The sequence below is a fragment of the Triturus cristatus genome, chromosome 2_1, assembly GCF_964204655.1.
Source record: "Triturus cristatus chromosome 2_1, aTriCri1.1, whole genome shotgun sequence".
In the NCBI taxonomy this organism is placed as follows: domain Eukaryota; kingdom Metazoa; phylum Chordata; class Amphibia; order Caudata; family Salamandridae; genus Triturus; species Triturus cristatus.
The window spans coordinates 284,746,334-284,762,841 of NC_140581.1; positions in this window are offsets into that span (position 1 = coordinate 284,746,334).

A 16,508-nucleotide genomic window follows, 5' to 3' on the forward strand; every position below is an offset into this window, starting at 1 on the left:
TGAGAATATCAGGAGCCCATTGAAGGGGATTAAAAGCAAAGAGGGACTCCACGTCAGCGTATCTGCCAGCATCAACCGACCCGTGACCAAGGAGCATGGGAGCTCCGAAACGCGTAGGGTCTAACTAAAATGAAATGCCTGGAAGCCCTGCTGGTTTGAATAATAAAGAGCCTTGCTGATGAAGCCTGGTCCGCCTGTCTCCGTGTGCGCCTTTGCTGAGGGCAACTTTTTGGATGAATATATATATATATATATATATATATATATATATATATATATATATATATATATATATATATATATATATATATATATATATATATATATATATATGTTTAAAAGTAAATATATTTTTACTATTTACTTTTTATTGAAATATATTTGTCTACTTTTCTATATGCTTTACCATAGTGCAACTTTGCAGTTAGGGTGGAGATTGCTGTATGGAAAACTACAGGGAAAAGTAAAAGTGTTTGCTAAACTTGGGAAAGGTTTGTAAAAATATTTTGTATGTTAAATATATTTATCATTTATTTTAAATGTGCAATAAAAGAAAAATCTCTACAGCACTATTAATTTAATTTTGAATAGAATGAGTAATTTATTAAAAATGGTTTTTCAGATGCATAAATAAAAAAAATCCTACCTGAGTAAAATATATTTTTATTATGCATTAATAATTAGTAAAGGCGATGTATAGAATGAATTCAAAGTAATTTAATCATACTTTACTAAAACTTAATGTTACTATTAATATTTAAATAAAAGAACATGTGTTAACATGTTTTATAATTAAATTATAAATATGGTTTATTTTGATACATTTTGTAATATTAACTGATATTGATTTATAGTTTAAAATATTTTAAATAATATAATTTACATCAACATTGCTTCCCATTGGTTTATGTTAAATCCATACCTCTGTTATGTTTTATAGGAGGGTGTTGTAGTGTCAGTGATTTGACATGTGCAGTGCTGAACTTACTGCTGTTTCTTTTTGGCAGTCTTAACTTTTGAGTAACTTTATACTTTGAATTTGTGAATAGCCTAAAAATAGGTGCACTTTAGTGTCAGGGCTGGGAATATGCACTTTTCTTTGCCAATACTTTTTTCCTTTATAGTCTTTATAAATTCTTTTTTTTTTCGTAAACCTTGTACATTTAAACGAGGGAGCCACTCAGAAATTGTATTTAAGTCCTTTTTGTAGCACTACAATAGAACGTATTACAAAATGCTATTCACAAACATACACATGAAGGTTTCCCCTCCACCTCTCCTATCTTTTTCTATAGAGTGATCTCCAGCCCAGCTGCAAAGTCTGTGCATATGTACGTATACATTGTAGTAGTAAATGTGGGAGTGACAGAGAGGAGTGGATTAGAGGAGGGCTAAAGGAAGATTAGGGAGGGGCCTGAGGGTACCTGTACCACCAACAAAAGAGTAAGGGGCAGAATTACTGACATGTGATGCAGTGCAATGCAGCAAGACAACTTGCTGCACTGAGTCAAATAGAAAGGCAGGAATGCGCCATTACTGGTAAGATAGGGCACACCCCTGCTCTCTCTCTGCACTAAAGCGGTACAAAAGGGGGTGGTGATGGACGGAGCATCAGAACCAATCAAACACTCACACCCAGTCAACAGATCTGGGTTTGATCCATCACCGTTCTTTAGCCCACTCTGCCACCCCAGTTCAGACATGGCCATATGCAAATCAGTCTGACCCTGTGCCTCATGGGAACAGTCCAGCCCGAACTGCCAAGCCATGCCTTCACTGGACCGGAAACAAGCTTTCTTGGGGTGGCAGAGTGGGCTAAAGAACGGTGATGGATCAAACCCAGATCTGTTGACTGGGTGTGAGTGTTTGATTGGTTCTGATGCTCCGTCCATCACCACCCCCTTTTGTACCGCTTTGTTCGCCATAAGTTGGCAGGGTATGCTCAGACGTTGAGTCCCTTGCTCACTTTGCCACTGGATTCAAGCAAGCCTGGCTGAAGACGGCTGAAATGCCAGAAACCAGTCCTAGGAAGCTTGTTTCCGGTCCAGGGAAGGCATGGCTTGGCAGTTCGGGCTGGACTGTTCCCATGAGGAACAGGGTCAGACTGATTTGCATATGGCCATGTCTGAACTGGGGTGGCAGAGTGGGCTAAAGAACGGTGATGGATCAAACCCAGATCTGTTGACTGGTTGTGAGTGTTTGATTGGTTCTGATGCTCCGTCCATCACCACCCCCTTTTGTACCGCTTTGTTCGCCATAAGTTGGCAGGGTATGCTCAGACGTTGAGTCCCTTGCTCACTTTGCCACTGGATTCAAGCCAGCCTGGCTGAAGACGGCTGAAATGCCAGAAACCGGTCCTAGGAAGCTTGCTTCCGGTCCAGGGAAGGCATGGCTTGGCAGTTCGGGCTGGACTGTTCCCATGAGGCACAGGGTCAGACTGATTTGCGTATGGCCATGTCTGAACTGGGGTGGCAGAGTGGGCTAAAGAACGGTGATGGATCAAACCCAGATCTGTTGACTGGGTGTGAGTGTTTGATTGGTTCTGATGCTCCGTCCATCACCACCCCCTTTTGTACCGCTTTGTTTGCCATAAGTTGGCAGGGTATGCTCAGACGTTGAGTCCCTTGCTCACTTTGCCACTGGATTCAAGCAAGCCTGGCTGAAGACGGCTGAAATGCCAGAAACCGGTCCTAGGAAGCTTGTTTCCGGTCCAGGGAAGGCATGGCTTGGCAGTTCGGGCTGGACTGTTCCCATGAGGCACAGGGTCAGACTGATTTGCATATGGCCATGTCTGAACTGGGGTGGCAGAGTGGGCTAAAGAACGGTGATGGATCAAACCCAGATCTGTTGACTGGGTGTAAGTGTTTGATTGGTTCTGATGCTCCGTCCATCACCACCCCCTTTTGTACCGCTCTCTCTGCACTGGCACATTAGTGGCTGCCTAACACCAATGCATGGTGCAAGGGTACTTGCGTTGTAGGCAGGATTGTTTTTGTGCAGGAAGGGATACCTTACTGTACGAAAACAATCCTCTGAGGCTTTTTCCTCTTTCTATGTAGGCAGCAGAATGCAGCATACGTAGAAAAGAGGAAAAAACGAGGAGAAACACACATATTTCTACTCGTTACACCTCCCCGTGGAAGGCATAGCATTTTGATGCATTCTCAGGTTTACTATTGTTAGGAATTCACCAAAAACCATGATTGGATGAGTTGGAATGCCCACGCTCCACCCATGGATAGCCTTCCCATTGCAGAGTAATGCAAGACAGCAACATGCACTGCCTTGAGCGGCTTCAGATTTACTATGCCACGCAGAACCATGCAAGGTGGCTCTGCATGGCATAGTACATCTCACATAAGGCCTTGCGTTGCTCCTATGTCAACTTGTGTGACACAAGGGCAATGCAAGCCCTTAGTAAATCTGGGCCTAAACATATTGCTATTCACAAACTGCACTTCTAAAGTTACAACAGTCAAAAAATTACCCAAAACAGTAATATATTACTCCGGCTCAGAGCTGAAATAAGTCCAGCACCACACATGACCAACCACTGGAGCAGCAACACTATCCTGTTGAAAATAATTGAGGTACGGACTTAAAATTAAAGCCCATAGGAAAAAATGTTAAATTAAATGATTTTATTTTAAATAGTTAAAATGAAAAAATATATCATTTAAAGTAAAAAATCTAAAAATAATATACATTTATTTATGTGATTATGGCACTGTAATAGAATGTTGACAAATGTGTCATGAGATTCAACCCAAGTTTTTTGCCTTGAGCAAGCCCCTATCAGCCCTAGGGGATGAAACACGTTTTAGCTGTCCTTCAACTACACTGATCATCAGATTGTCATTCTGAAAAGAGTAATAAAATATAATTGGAGCAACATACATACGGACAAGAGCATGCTTTATTAATAAAAGGGAAGATACTCCTATGTTTCTTTGAACAAGATACACAATGCGGGAATTAAGGGTCTCTACCCCGTTGGAGTGAACACGCACCAAAAAGAAGGTATTTGAAATGGCAGGCAGAGGGTGTAGGACCCTTTATCAGTGTGTTTGTATTAACTAAAAATTAACCTTGTTGAATATAAAAAATGAATTAACAATCATGTTTATTAAAACATAATTACCTTATTTTAAATACTTCTATATGTGACTAAATCATTCCCAATGCACAGTAACATATGTCTAAGTGGTAATAGAAGTTTTGATTTAAACTTCAGCAAAATATGTTTTATCTAATTAAAAATAAATTTAAATGAATTATAAATATAATTCAAAATTCAGTTAATATTCCTGCAGCATTGTTTCCTTTTGTCCCACATTTAAAATAAATATATATATGTACATATTACCTACTGGCGGTCGCCAGTAGGTAGTTATAGTTAGGACCCCTTTTCCATAGGAAAACCTCAACATTCTATTTTGAATAACTTTGGCGCCGGTCGATGAATCCTCGCGAATTTCTCAGATATATATCTTGATTTAAAGGCTATTTTCTCAGAATCTACTGAACAGATTTACACCAGACCTGCAAAAGGCACATCCCTGACCTGAGGACTACCTCTCTGCCAAATTTCAAGTAATTCTGTTCAGCCGTTCGGGCTGTAGCTCGTTCTAAAGGTCCTATGGAAAAATGCATGGGAAAAACGCGTTTTGGGACCCCCCCTTTTTCTCAGCCCCCGCTTGACGAATCCCCCCGAGACTTTCAGGGAAGAAGCGGAGCGGAGCGCCCCACCTATTTTGAAAATTGCGCGAGGATTCGTCAATCGGCGCCAAACTTATTCCAAATAGAATGTTGCGGATTTCCTATGGAAACACGGTCCTAACTATAACTATCTACTGGCGACAGCCAGTAGATAATTAATATATATATATATATATATATATATATATATATATTCATCCAAAAAGTTGCCCTCAGCAAAGGCGCACACGGAGTTAGACCCTACGCGTTTCGGAGCTCCCATGCTCCTTGGTCACGGGTCTAACTAAAATGAAATGCCTGGAAGCCCTGCTGGTTTGAATAATAAAGAGCCTTGCTGATGAAGCCTGGTCCGCCTGTCTCCGTGTGCGCCTTTGCTGAGGGCAACTTTTTGGATGAATATTTACCGGCCGGTCCCGGTCGGAAATGCAGCACCGCTGCGGCAATTAAGCAGACTGTTGGAGCCTGATCACAGACTTCGTGAAAACAGGGAGATGAGTGTCAAACATTTTACTAGCAGAGTAACCGGAGGCTCTGGGAGAGCCGTGAACAGAATTGGTACTAGGCAGAACCCATCAAGGGTAATATTTCAACGCTGAACTACGAGTCCCAGAAGGCTGAGAATATCAGGAGCCCATTGAAGGGGATTAAAAGCAAAGAGGGACTCCACACCAGCGTATCTGCCAGCATCAACCGACCCGTGACCAAGGAGCATGGGAGCTCCGAAACGCGTAGGGTCTAACTAAAATGAAATGCCTGGAAGCCCTGCTGGTTTGAATAATAAAGAGCCTTGCTGATGAAGCCTGGTCCGCCTGTCTCCGTGTGCGCCTTTGCTGAGGGCAACTTTTTGGATGAATATTTACCGGCCGGTCCCGGTCGGAAAGGCAGCACCGCTGCGGCAATTAAGCAGACTGTTGGAGCCTGATCACAGACTTCGTGAAAACAGGGAGATGAGTGTCAAACATTTTACTAGCAGAGTAACCGGAGGCTCTGGGAGAGCCGTGAACAGAATTGGTACTAGGCAGAACCCATCAAGGGTAATATTTCAACGCTGAACTACGAGTCCCAGAAGGCTGAGAATATCAGGAGCCCATTGAAGGGGATTAAAAGCAAAGAGGGACTCCACGTCAGCGTATCTGCCAGCATCAACCGACCCGTGACCAAGGAGCATGGGAGCTCCGAAACGCGTAGGGTCTAACTAAAATGAAATGCCTGGAAGCCCTGCTGGTTTGAATAATAAAGAGCCTTGCTGATGAAGCCTGGTCCGCCTGTCTCCGTGTGCGCCTTTGCTGAGGGCAACTTTTTGGATGAATATATATATATATATATATATATATATATATATATATATATATATATATATATATATATATATATATATATATATATATATATATATATATATATATATATATATATATATATATATATATATATATATATAATGTTTAAAAGTAAATATATTTTTACTATTTACTTTTTATTGAAATATATTTGTCTACTTTTCTATATGCTTTACCATAGTGCAACTTTGCAGTTAGGGTGGAGATTGCTGTATGGAAAACTACAGGGAAAAGTAAAAGTGTTTGCTAAACTTGGGAAAGGTTTGTAAAAATATTTTGTATGTTAAATATATTTATCATTTATTTTAAATGTGCAATAAAAGAAAAATCTCTACAGCACTATTAATTTAATTTTGAATAGAATGAGTAATTTATTAAAAATGGTTTTTCAGATGCATAAATAAAAAAAATCCTACCTGAGTAAAATATATTTTTATTATGCATTAATAATTAGTAAAGGCGATGTATAGAATGAATTCAAAGTAATTTAATCATACTTTACTAAAACTTAATGTTACTATTAATATTTAAATAAAAGAACATGTGTTAACATGTTTTATAATTAAATTATAAATATGGTTTATTTTGATACATTTTGTAATATTAACTGATATTGATTTATAGTTTAAAATATTTTAAATAATATAATTTACATCAACATTGCTTCCCATTGGTTTATGTTAAATCCATACCTCTGTTATGTTTTATAGGAGGGTGTTGTAGTGTCAGTGATTTGACATGTGCAGTGCTGAACTTACTGCTGTTTCTTTTTGGCAGTCTTAACTTTTGAGTAACTTTATACTTTGAATTTGTGAATAGCCTAAAAATAGGTGCACTTTAGTGTCAGGGCTGGGAATATGCACTTTTCTTTGCCAATACTTTTTTCCTTTATAGTCTTTATAAATTCTTTTTTTTTTCGTAAACCTTGTACATTTAAACGAGGGAGCCACTCAGAAATTGTATTTAAGTCCTTTTTGTAGCACTACAATAGAACGTATTACAAAATGCTATTCACAAACATACACATGAAGGTTTCCCCTCCACCTCTCCTATCTTTTTCTATAGAGTGATCTCCAGCCCAGCTGCAAAGTCTGTGCATATGTACGTATACATTGTAGTAGTAAATGTGGGAGTGACAGAGAGGAGTGGATTAGAGGAGGGCTAAAGGAAGATTAGGGAGGGGCCTGAGGGTACCTGTACCACCAACAAAAGAGTAAGGGGCAGAATTACTGACATGTGATGCAGTGCAATGCAGCAAGACAACTTGCTGCACTGAGTCAAATAGAAAGGCAGGAATGCGCCATTACTGGTAAGATAGGGCACACCCCTGCTCTCTCTCTGCACTAAAGCGGTACAAAAGGGGGTGGTGATGGACGGAGCATCAGAACCAATCAAACACTCACACCCAGTCAACAGATCTGGGTTTGATCCATCACCGTTCTTTAGCCCACTCTGCCACCCCAGTTCAGACATGGCCATATGCAAATCAGTCTGACCCTGTGCCTCATGGGAACAGTCCAGCCCGAACTGCCAAGCCATGCCTTCACTGGACCGGAAACAAGCTTTCTTGGGGTGGCAGAGTGGGCTAAAGAACGGTGATGGATCAAACCCAGATCTGTTGACTGGGTGTGAGTGTTTGATTGGTTCTGATGCTCCGTCCATCACCACCCCCTTTTGTACCGCTTTGTTCGCCATAAGTTGGCAGGGTATGCTCAGACGTTGAGTCCCTTGCTCACTTTGCCACTGGATTCAAGCAAGCCTGGCTGAAGACGGCTGAAATGCCAGAAACCAGTCCTAGGAAGCTTGTTTCCGGTCCAGGGAAGGCATGGCTTGGCAGTTCGGGCTGGACTGTTCCCATGAGGAACAGGGTCAGACTGATTTGCATATGGCCATGTCTGAACTGGGGTGGCAGAGTGGGCTAAAGAACGGTGATGGATCAAACCCAGATCTGTTGACTGGTTGTGAGTGTTTGATTGGTTCTGATGCTCCGTCCATCACCACCCCCTTTTGTACCGCTTTGTTCGCCATAAGTTGGCAGGGTATGCTCAGACGTTGAGTCCCTTGCTCACTTTGCCACTGGATTCAAGCCAGCCTGGCTGAAGACGGCTGAAATGCCAGAAACCGGTCCTAGGAAGCTTGCTTCCGGTCCAGGGAAGGCATGGCTTGGCAGTTCGGGCTGGACTGTTCCCATGAGGCACAGGGTCAGACTGATTTGCGTATGGCCATGTCTGAACTGGGGTGGCAGAGTGGGCTAAAGAACGGTGATGGATCAAACCCAGATCTGTTGACTGGGTGTGAGTGTTTGATTGGTTCTGATGCTCCGTCCATCACCACCCCCTTTTGTACCGCTTTGTTCGCCATAAGTTGGCAGGGTATGCTCAGACGTTGAGTCCCTTGCTCACTTTGCCACTGGATTCAAGCAAGCCTGGCTGAAGACGGCTGAAATGCCAGAAACCGGTCCTAGGAAGCTTGTTTCCGGTCCAGGGAAGGCATGGCTTGGCAGTTCGGGCTGGACTGTTCCCATGAGGCACAGGGTCAGACTGATTTGCATATGGCCATGTCTGAACTGGGGTGGCAGAGTGGGCTAAAGAACGGTGATGGATCAAACCCAGATCTGTTGACTGGGTGTAAGTGTTTGATTGGTTCTGATGCTCCGTCCATCACCACCCCCTTTTGTACCGCTCTCTCTGCACTGGCACATTAGTGGCTGCCTAACACCAATGCATGGTGCAAGGGTACTTGCGTTGTAGGCAGGATTGTTTTTGTGCAGGAAGGGATACCTTACTGTACGAAAACAATCCTCTGAGGCTTTTTCCTCTTTCTATGTAGGCAGCAGAATGCAGCATACGTAGAAAAGAGGAAAAAACGAGGAGAAACACACATATTTCTACTCGTTACACCTCCCCGTGGAAGGCATAGCATTTTGATGCATTCTCAGGTTTACTATTGTTAGGAATTCACCAAAAACCATGATTGGATGAGTTGGAATGCCCACGCTCCACCCATGGATAGCCTTCCCATTGCAGAGTAATGCAAGACAGCAACATGCACTGCCTTGAGCGGCTTCAGATTTACTATGCCACGCAGAACCATGCAAGGTGGCTCTGCATGGCATAGTACATCTCACATAAGGCCTTGCGTTGCTCCTATGTCAACTTGTGTGACACAAGGGCAATGCAAGCCCTTAGTAAATCTGGGCCTAAACATATTGCTATTCACAAACTGCACTTCTAAAGTTACAACAGTCAAAAAATTACCCAAAACAGTAATATATTACTCCGGCTCAGAGCTGAAATAAGTCCAGCACCACACATGACCAACCACTGGAGCAGCAACACTATCCTGTTGAAAATAATTGAGGTACGGACTTAAAATTAAAGCCCATAGGAAAAAATGTTAAATTAAATGATTTTATTTTAAATAGTTAAAATGAAAAAATATATCATTTAAAGTAAAAAATCTAAAAATAATATACATTTATTTATGTGATTATGGCACTGTAATAGAATGTTGACAAATGTGTCATGAGATTCAACCCAAGTTTTTTGCCTTGAGCAAGCCCCTATCAGCCCTAGGGGATGAAACACGTTTTAGCTGTCCTTCAACTACACTGATCATCAGATTGTCATTCTGAAAAGAGTAATAAAATATAATTGGAGCAACATACATACGGACAAGAGCATGCTTTATTAATAAAAGGGAAGATACTCCTATGTTTCTTTGAACAAGATACACAATGCGGGAATTAAGGGTCTCTACCCCGTTGGAGTGAACACGCACCAAAAAGAAGGTATTTGAAATGGCAGGCAGAGGGTGTAGGACCCTTTATCAGTGTGTTTGTATTAACTAAAAATTAACCTTGTTGAATATAAAAAATGAATTAACAATCATGTTTATTAAAACATAATTAACTTATTTTAAATACTTCTATATGTGACTAAATCATTCCCAATGCACAGTAACATATGTCTAAGTGGTAATAGAAGTTTTGATTTAAACTTCAGCAAAATATGTTTTATCTAATTAAAAATAAATTTAAATGAATTATAAATATAATTCAAAATTCAGTTAATATTCCTGCAGCATTGTTTCCTTTTGTCCCACATTTAAAATAAATATATATATGTACATATTACCTACTGGCGGTCGCCAGTAGGTAGTTATAGTTAGGACCCCTTTTCCATAGGAAAACCTCAACATTCTATTTTGAATAACTTTGGCGCCGGTCGATGAATCCTCGCGAATTTCTCAGATATATATATTGATTTAAAGGCTATTTTCTCAGAATCTACTGAACAGATTTACACCAGACCTGCAAAAGGCACATCCCTGACCTGAGGACTACCTCTCTGCCAAATTTCAAGTAATTCTGTTCAGCCGTTCGGGCTGTAGCTCGTTCTAAAGGTCCTATGGAAAAATGCATGGGAAAAACGCGTTTTGGGACCCCCCCTTTTTCTCAGCCCCCGCTTGACGAATCCCCCCGAGACTTTCAGGGAAGAAGCGGAGCGGAGCGCCCCACCTATTTTGAAAATTGCGCGAGGATTCGTCAATCGGCGCCAAACTTATTCCAAATAGAATGTTGCGGATTTCCTATGGAAACACGGTCCTAACTATAACTATCTACTGGCGACAGCCAGTAGATAATTAATATATATATATATATATATATATATATATATATATATTCATCCAAAAAGTTGCCCTCAGCAAAGGCGCACACGGAGTTAGACCCTACGCGTTTCGGAGCTCCCATGCTCCTTGGTCACGGGTCTAACTAAAATGAAATGCCTGGAAGCCCTGCTGGTTTGAATAATAAAGAGCCTTGCTGATGAAGCCTGGTCCGCCTGTCTCCGTGTGCGCCTTTGCTGAGGGCAACTTTTTGGATGAATATTTACCGGCCGGTCCCGGTCGGAAATGCAGCACCGCTGCGGCAATTAAGCAGACTGTTGGAGCCTGATCACAGACTTCGTGAAAACAGGGAGATGAGTGTCAAACATTTTACTAGCAGAGTAACCGGAGGCTCTGGGAGAGCCGTGAACAGAATTGGTACTAGGCAGAACCCATCAAGGGTAATATTTCAACGCTGAACTACGAGTCCCAGAAGGCTGAGAATATCAGGAGCCCATTGAAGGGGATTAAAAGCAAAGAGGGACTCCACACCAGCGTATCTGCCAGCATCAACCGACCCGTGACCAAGGAGCATGGGAGCTCCGAAACGCGTAGGGTCTAACTAAAATGAAATGCCTGGAAGCCCTGCTGGTTTGAATAATAAAGAGCCTTGCTGATGAAGCCTGGTCCGCCTGTCTCCGTGTGCGCCTTTGCTGAGGGCAACTTTTTGGATGAATATTTACCGGCCGGTCCCGGTCGGAAAGGCAGCACCGCTGCGGCAATTAAGCAGACTGTTGGAGCCTGATCACAGACTTCGTGAAAACAGGGAGATGAGTGTCAAACATTTTACTAGCAGAGTAACCGGAGGCTCTGGGAGAGCCGTGAACAGAATTGGTACTAGGCAGAACCCATCAAGGGTAATATTTCAACGCTGAACTACGAGTCCCAGAAGGCTGAGAATATCAGGAGCCCATTGAAGGGGATTAAAAGCAAAGAGGGACTCCACGTCAGCGTATCTGCCAGCATCAACCGACCCGTGACCAAGGAGCATGGGAGCTCCGAAACGCGTAGGGTCTAACTAAAATGAAATGCCTGGAAGCCCTGCTGGTTTGAATAATAAAGAGCCTTGCTGATGAAGCCTGGTCCGCCTGTCTCCGTGTGCGCCTTTGCTGAGGGCAACTTTTTGGATGAATATATATATATATATATATATATATATATATATATATATATATATATATATATATATATATATATATATATATATATATATATATATATATATATATATATATATATATATATAATGTTTAAAAGTAAATATATTTTTACTATTTACTTTTTATTGAAATATATTTGTCTACTTTTCTATATGCTTTACCATAGTGCAACTTTGCAGTTAGGGTGGAGATTGCTGTATGGAAAACTACAGGGAAAAGTAAAAGTGTTTGCTAAACTTGGGAAAGGTTTGTAAAAATATTTTGTATGTTAAATATATTTATCATTTATTTTAAATGTGCAATAAAAGAAAAATCTCTACAGCACTATTAATTTAATTTTGAATAGAATGAGTAATTTATTAAAAATGGTTTTTCAGATGCATAAATAAAAAAAATCCTACCTGAGTAAAATATATTTTTATTATGCATTAATAATTAGTAAAGGCGATGTATAGAATGAATTCAAAGTAATTTAATCATACTTTACTAAAACTTAATGTTACTATTAATATTTAAATAAAAGAACATGTGTTAACATGTTTTATAATTAAATTATAAATATGGTTTATTTTGATACATTTTGTAATATTAACTGATATTGATTTATAGTTTAAAATATTTTAAATAATATAATTTACATCAACATTGCTTCCCATTGGTTTATGTTAAATCCATACCTCTGTTATGTTTTATAGGAGGGTGTTGTAGTGTCAGTGATTTGACATGTGCAGTGCTGAACTTACTGCTGTTTCTTTTTGGCAGTCTTAACTTTTGAGTAACTTTATACTTTGAATTTGTGAATAGCGAAAGAAGTAAAGTTACTCAAAAGTGTAAGAGTTAATTACTGACAAGTATAAGTTACCTTAGTGAATAACCCAATAGACCAGGGGCGTAACACAGACCCCGCAGCCCCTGCTGTGCGGGGGGCAGCGCTCCAGGGACCCCCTCACTCAGCGGAGTCCGGCTGCAAGCAAGCCTCTTCATTCTCAGCCCTCCGGCCGAATACCTACACACATTAACCTGCTAAGCGATATCAGTATGGGCGAAACGGGCAGAGAAGGAAAAGGACTCTGTCTTTTCCTTCGTGCCCAACGAAGACATTGTCAAGTTCCCTTGCCACTGGCAGCTGCCCCCCACCCCCTTTTTGTTCCCCTTCTCTCTTCCCTCTCTTACTGTCGTGCTCCTCCTCATTTAGTAAAACCGAGACTTCAGGAAACTCTTAATACCTTCTATTTCCTCCTTTTGTTTATTTGCTCTCCTATGAAATGGATCCAAAAAAGAAAAACACTTGCTGGATACGTGGGCTTTTTCCGCCATTTTTCAATTTCTAAGTGCAGCCTCGGGGTGGAGAGGAATAAAACATTCAAAATATGAAAAATAACTAAATAACTAACTAAAGCAAGACAGAGTGGTTGCAAGATGGCCAGATTGAGTTATTCACCACTAAACACATTAGCGCCACTTTACAGTGTTTTCCGGTGAAGCGCTACTTTTGTTTTCTCCTAGCTCTTTGATCAACATTGTTTTTCCTGGGTGGGAAAGTGCACTATTCCTGGAGGTACTGAAATACCTGCTTGATGGGTGAATTGGAAAACAAAATGCATACTGCGGCTCTGTATTCACAAACGTGGTCTTTTTAAACCATACTGCTTACGTTTTGTAAGGAAATAAGCAATGGGCATTGAAACGGGTCCCTTCAGGACCCTGTTGTGATGGACTTAACTTTTCAGGCAAAAGCACTCACTAATTTCTGAATAATGAGTGTAAAAAGAAAAAGGTAACCATGTTGTTCCTAGTTACATTTCACATTCTTTACTTAATATTGTATTCTCTATGAGTGTTTGCTTTTTCTAGGATGTTGTTAATTTTTTTTAGGCAGCATATTGCTCCTGTTTAGTGTGTAATTTGAATTAAGTCACATCCAGGAGTTTATAGCGGGCCAGTGTAGTGCAAGTTTCTCTCAGTGGGGCAGTATGGTGTTCAGTTGGGGACAGGATGTGGCACTATGGTCAGAGCTGCTGAATTTGAAACTGGGGAACCAGGTTCAGCCTTCATGCGCAGTCCACCAGACACCTCCCCTTGAGGGAGCACATTCCCATGCTAAATCTTTGAAGGCCCCACAAGATCTTAAAATCCCTAGTGTCTTAGCACCAGCAGGTGGACCCTAGCAGTGGCAAGTGTAGGTTAACCTTGAAGGCCTGTCAACCACACTTAATTATGAAGTTCACCTCCAGTCTTGCAGGCAGGCCTATGAAGCAGCACACCATAGAGTGACAGTGACTCTGTCACTGAGGTCACAGGACCCTTGAGCAGGGTGGCTCTAGGGCAGCGTGACTGCACCAGGCACCGACTAGCCGTGGTCCGTGCAGGTTACAGCAGTGGGGCAGAGGGGCCGGGTAAGGGGGGATTTCAAAGCATGATGCAGGGAAAATTAAATAAATAATTAATTTTCCCTCTGCATCATCCCTCTAAATCCCCCCTCACCCGGGCCTACCGCTGTTACCTGCATGGACCGCAGCTGGCACTGACTTTTGGTGTGGGCATCGTGTTTGCAAGTATAAAATGGTTTTAAAAACACTTGCTGCCTCCTTCCTGGCGTCCAACAATTTTCGGCAACAATAAAAATGTCATGATAACTCCAGTGATTAATGTTCTTATTAGAGAGATGGTGTTTTGTCTAGTGGACGTTTTGACTCATGGAAACGAAGTGAAGAGGGTTAATGTGCCTACAGCTAAGAACATGTACCATGCAGATCACAAAGTGCACATAATGTAAATAGGTCAGTGGGTTACTGCTTTTGTCAGAGAGACCCTATTGTTACTTGCCGTTAATAAGTTAAAATCCCAACATAGAACAGTGAGCTTTTAATTGTTGTGTAAGAGCTGCATGCAAACTGGAAGGTATAAATTAGAGCTTTATGGATCTTTCCCCAGTCTTTGATTATCCTAATGTTGCAGAAAAAGGGTTGATTTTGGTAGAAATCAATTCTGATTATTAAAGAAAACCCATTATGTGTGTGGTACAATAACTAGTTTGGCAGTGTTTTGGACCCACTGGGTTTATTTATAAGACCCCTCAGACACCAACCTGGTTGGTGTCATGCTTCATCATTGGGGTCCCAACCGGGTGGTTGAATGCCCCCCGGTTGTGCTACGACGCCTGATTTAAAGCAGAGCTGGTGTGGTGCAGGTGTGTGATGTGATGTGAATTAAAAATACCTCTGAGAATCCTTGCCTATGAACTTTTATTAGTGGTGGCTCAGGATATGATTAAAAATGATATGTGGTGCAACTAAAAAAGAATTTCTTATCTATTAGTTGTCTATGTGGTAGGTCTACATGTTTCAGCCCGCAGGGAAATGTTAAAGGGGCTTTCTTCAGGACCCTGAAAGTGGTGAGTGACAAAGTGTGTAGTGCCGTGTGGAAAGTGAAAAAAAGTACCTGCACACGCCCTAAGGTGTGTGGACTAAGTGTCTACGTACTTACGGACACTTTAAAAGGACCTGTGGGAAAGGAAACAGCACAAAGCATATATAGATACACATAACAAATTAGCAGCATATTTACTGTATTAAGCAACATAAAATGCAATCTTAAGTGCTATGGTCATGCAAACTGACCAACCTGGTTATTTGTACACTGAATATTACAAGGTGGGCATGCTGCATGCAGAAGTGTACAGCAGCTAGTATTATTACACCCAGTCTTAGCATTGCTATCAAGCTGTGAGGCTTCTCGTGGTAAGAAGACTAGGTGATTGGCAACCTTCGGTTGTCATAATATTGGCTGTGGCCACCGTGATGTACAGTGCTGGAGCGCGCTAATGTGGAGGCTGTCCACAGTGGTGACTTTGCCGTGCGTGGGCGTTAAGACAGTGAATTCACACTTGAAAAAAACGGCACTAAACCATCATGCGGAGTGCGCAGGTTAAATAATGAGCGCTATTAAAAAAAGGAAGCGGCGATCATTTCCATTGGCAAGGCTGTTGGAGAGAGTTATAATTACACTATGGTCGAGTTTAGGCAGCTGATCGGGGCTAGGGAGGAGTTCGCTCCTATGTCAGACTCTGGGGAAAGAAATATCGGAGTGAGTGGCATGTGAGCAGGAGGATCGTAAATGCTCGCGTGTGTCTCTAAGTGGTATCAGCAGTGCAACCTTACTTGATCTCAGAGCGTAACCCGCCTTCAAACCTGATGCGGTCTCCCATCATCCCAGCTGGTAATGGGCCTGGTGGAGGCTCAGTTTAAGTACCGGTGAGATAGATATATATTACGTGCCGGTATGGGCGTAGAGGGGCAGGGCTCAGTGCATCTGCGTTATTGTGGAATGCTAAGTCATTACACACGCATGCGCGGATGTTTCCATTATGTTGATTCTTTGTCATCGGGCGCGTGGGTGTGTCCATTGCGCGATGTGATGTAATCGGCCATATTGGAATGGTGCGATTTGCGGTGCTTGTACTATGTGAGGGATGCTTGGTGCAAAGTAGATGGCAAATCAAATCTGCTAGATGGTAGAGCATATGGATATTGACGATGTAGCAAAAAGTAAAGTGAAATTGGCTACGTTATTATGACAATAATGGTTGCGGCTCATTATGGGGTGTGAAGGGGGGTAGCTC